The following is a 4,693-nucleotide window of genomic DNA, read 5'->3' as shown; positions in this document are numbered from 1 at the left end:
AATGCTGTGCAAAATGGTGCTGAGTTTTTGCTAATGTTTCTGGTGATTATAATCTCTTCAAATTCTTATTTAACTAGACAGTGTTAATATGTTTTTTTTTTGTTGTTGTTGTATCTTTTATTAGATTATTACATTTTCCATCTGGAAATTACTCTCTTTAATAAATTTAGGAGCTACTTTTTGTGTCATGTGTATTGTAAGTCAACTAAGTTCATAATCTCTGGTTTCTCTTCAGATCGAATAAATCTTTCGCCTTTTACTAAAGATTTCCGTGGAGAGGAACATTAATGAGTTTCATTGAATTTTTGAAGGTCCTACTATTTATTAGTGGGACTAATGTTTTGTTTACAAATATAAGATGAAAAATGCATACAATAAAATTTTTGTTTTAATTAATTATAATAAGACTAATTATTAAACCTATTACGTTGACAGTAGCGCATGCTTCTTTCTCCCACTGTCTCTCTCTGGCCCCCTTTCTGTCTCCTTGCCTCCTGCTGTCTGTCTGTCATGCTTTCCCTGCATTTCCCTGTGCAGCTGCAACAGCATTTCCTTCCCCCTCCACTTCCCTGTGCAGCAGTAGCAGCATTTCCCCCACTCCCTGCCCTACTCTTACCACGATGTGGCCTGCTCCTTTTGGCCCCTCCCCCATCCCTCCCATGGTCTAGCCAGCTCCAAGGGCCCCCCCTTCCCTTATTGCGTTTCCCACAGGCAGGCCCAGCTTCTCCCTGCACATTACCTCGTGGCTGGAGTCTCTTTTTGTCAGCGCTTCCCTGCCCAGCCCCCGGTCTGGCCTGCTCCGGTTGAGTGTTGCAGTGGCTCCTCTCGATCCCCGCCAGCATCGGAAGCCTTCTCCGACGCTGGTGCGGCTCATGAGAGGAGCCAACACCGCGATCTGGAGAGCAGAGAGTCCAACGCTGGCGGCAAGTCCTTTGTAGGTAGGTGCTGGGAAGCAGTAAGGCTGGGGACTCGCGCATGCGCACTCCTGCAGCCACGGACCTACATCTCACAGATCAGAGATCATGGAAGCACGTAGATTTGAGTGCGCATGCGCGGCTATGGTTTTATTATATAGGATGTTAAACATTGTTATTAGTTAATAGAAAGGGCTTGTTAAAAATTGTGGCTTTGTAGAGAAAAACGTGGTTAAACTAATTAAAATGAATTTAAAAATGATTTTGTTACTAACATGAAGTAGCATTAAAAGCGAAACAAGGATTTTATTTTAGGGCATAATTAAATATGTTTGAGTTGCAAAGAATAGTGAAAGAAAAATTATAGAAAGGGCTTGTTTTTTGTTTTTTTTAATTCTTTATTCATTTTTTAATCTTACATCAAGTGTACAAATAATAAAACATTTAGAAATTAAATACATCACTTGAATTTATTTCTAGTATAACATCAAATATATACATTTATTCCCTTCCCACCCACCCTTTCCTTTAGCATTTAATCAAAAATATACAAATATAAATATTATTTTCTATTGATTAAACCTACAGTAAACTTTAAACCCTCCTCCCCCCATTTGCAAATATACTTTCAATAGAAAATGGTATCTATTCATTACAGTAAGTTGTCAATGGCCCCCAAATCTTTTTAAATTTATTATAATTCCCTTTTTGAATAGCAATTATGCTTTCCATTTTATAAATGTGACACAATGAATTCCACCAGAAGGTATAATTTAATCTACTGCAGTTTTTCCAATTACTTGTGATATGTTGAATGGCGACTCCTGTCATAATCAATAAAAGTTTATTGTTGTTTGATGAAATCGGACTCCTTGTTCACATCGACATACCGAATAGAATCATATCGTATGGTGTATGGATTGAATTTCAGTTTGATGAGCAAGGTTATAGCAGGTCTGTATGGAGAATCGATAATACATTGATTGCGGATTCAAATTTCATGGAAGAATTTAAATTAAAAATGATTGAATTTTTTCAAATTAAATCGGAGGATATTACCATAGAAACATTATGGGATGCATTTAAGGCTACCATGAGAAGTAATATTATTTCATATTCGGCATACATAAGAAAACAAATTAAAAAACAATTTTCTAGAACAAAGTACCCTACAGGCTTTATTAAAAGCAAAAGGTAAATATAATGAGATATCTTCAAAATTGGCAAGGAAGGATTTGTTTTTCTCATCAAACTTTGTATTATGGAAGCTCTAATAAGGCAGGAAAATTATTGGCAAATTATCTTAAAGCGAAGAAAAGAAAAACAAAAATTATTGCTATAAAGGATGAGAAAGGAGATATACATACTAAAATTGGAAATATTTTAAATCAATTTCTAAAATTTTATAAAGACCTATATTCTTCTGAGCCTTATGAAGATAGGAAAAAAGATGGTTTAGAATTTTTGAATCTAGTTATTGGGCCGAAAATTCCTGAGCATATAAAAAAAGTTTAGAAGAGCCTATATCATTAAAAGAAATAGAAACAGCATTGAAATCTCTTAGATTTGGATCCGCTCCAGGTGGTGATGGCTTCACGGTAGAATTTTACAAATCATTTCAAATTACCCTATTACCCCATTTATTACATTTATATCAGTATCAACTAACTAAGGGTTGCATCAAAAGGTATTATGGCAGAATAATTAACAATCGTTTTGCCAAAGCCAAATAGAGATTCAACTTTGGTTTCAAACTACAGATAAATTTCATTAATTAATGTTGATGGAAAACTTTTAGCTAAAACATTGGCTTTACGTTTGGCTAAGGCTCTCCCTTTTATTATTGATATGCACCAAACTGGATTTGTTGCTAAGAGACATTCATCTAATAATACCAGGTTGGCTTTTCATTTGTTAAATTTAACAAAAGCCATGAATGAACCAGCTTTCTCTGTGTCTTTGGATACAGAGAAAGCTTTTGATCGGGTAGAATGGACCTTTATGTATTAAGCATTAGAATGGTTTGGTATAGGTTCTAGATTTATACAAATGATTCAAACATTGTATAGCTCCCCAACTGCAAGACTGTATATTAATAATAATTTATCAGAGCATTTTAACTTGCGGAGGGGGGTTAGACAAGGCTGTCCATTATCTCCTTTGCTCTTTGATATTGTATTAGAACCCTTGTTATTAGCTATTCAACAAGCAAAGGGGATACAGGGTATTCTTCGTACAGACTGGGAATATAAAGTCTCTGCATATGCAGATGATATACTGCTTTATTTGAGGAATCCAGAAACTTCCATTCCATGCTTGCTTGAATTGATAGAGAAATTTGGAAAATTTTCAGGATATAAGATAAATTGGAGTAAATCAGAAATTCTGCCACTTAAAGGACTATTTTACTCATTTTCCTTTATATGGAAGGAAGATGGATTAAAGTATTTAGGTATTTGGATTAAAAATACACTTGAAGACACAATAAAAGAGAATGAAAAACTTTTATTAAAGAAAGTAACAGAAATGTGTGAGCAATGGAATCCTTTACATCTTTCTTGGTGGGGGAGAGTTCAAACTATTAAAATGATGATATTGCCTGTGGTTTGTTACCAAATGAGTATGATACCAGTTTTTTTTTCAAGGGTCCTTTTATAAAAAATTAAATAGTATTCTCACAAAATTTGTTTGGCTGGGTAAAAGACCTAAAATTGCTTTAGTATCTCTTCAAAAATCAATTATGGAGGGTGGGGTAAATTTCCCGAATTTTTATAGGTATCATCAATCCAATATTTTACGTCAGGGTATGTATTGGGTCCTCCCAGAGCTCATGGAAAATACCCCAGATTTGTTATATTTGGAATGTTTCCTTTACATTTATGTCATGTTCTCAGTATTAAGATGCCTAGAAAATATAAAGATAATAGAATATTAATGGATACGTGGAAAACATTGCGTTATGTCGGTAATATAACACCTAACCCAATACATAAGTCAACAAATCAATCTATATGGCTTAACTCCAAGATTCAAATTGGAGGATTTAAAGTCGTCTGGAAGCATTGGATTATTGCAGGTATATGGGTTTTAGATTATGTTATTTCAAATGGTAAACTGCTTGATTTTTCACAGTTGCAGGAAAAAATATGGTCTTAATAAAACACAAAGTTTTAAATGGTTGCAACTGAAGCAGGCTATTCAGGAGGGGTTCCCTGAATGGAAGAATCTTAATAATCAATATAGTCTGGAATTCTTATGCTTTCAGGCAGCCTTCTTGGGGCATCAAGCCGCACAGTGGTATAAATTGATAACAGGATTTATAAATAAAAAAACAAAAACTGGCCTCAGAGACATTTGGAGCATTGAGATTAAGCATCAAATTTCTGTGTCTCAATGGCCACGAATTTGGTCTTGGAGGATGAGATGTACATTGTCTGCATCTATGATACAAACTGGCTCTTTTTGTTACATAGAGCATTTTGGACCCCAGTTCGATTACAAAAGTTAGACAGCTCTAAGTCTAATAGATGCTGGCATTGTAAACTTGAAGCAGGGACTCTAGATCATTTATTATACTACTAGTCTTATAGCCCGTTACATTAACGGGTGTTACATTAACGGGTGTGTCTGTCTTTATTTCTTTCTCTCTATCCTTAGCCGCTTTCTTTCTTTCTGTCTTTCTTTTTCCTTGGCTGTCCATCACCACCCCTTGCCTGCTCCCCCCTGTCCATTGTCCCTTCCTTTTACCTCCCCTGTGTCCACCACCACCCCTTCACTGC

At 35.4% G+C, this 4,693-nt stretch overlaps 1 non-coding gene across 1 annotated transcript; it reads left to right on the top strand.

The window, feature by feature from the left end:
- The first annotated feature begins 215 nt into the window (after positions 1-215).
- LOC117356130 lies at positions 216-335 on the top strand. Its single transcript, XR_004538566.1, has one exon. It is a non-coding gene; the product is annotated as a U5 spliceosomal RNA (small nuclear RNA).
- The last annotated feature ends 4,358 nt before the right edge of the window (positions 336-4,693 follow it).

The sequence above is a fragment of the Geotrypetes seraphini genome, chromosome 2, assembly GCF_902459505.1.
Source record: "Geotrypetes seraphini chromosome 2, aGeoSer1.1, whole genome shotgun sequence".
In the NCBI taxonomy this organism is placed as follows: domain Eukaryota; kingdom Metazoa; phylum Chordata; class Amphibia; order Gymnophiona; family Dermophiidae; genus Geotrypetes; species Geotrypetes seraphini.
This window is presented reverse-complemented; position numbering and strand designations above follow the sequence as displayed.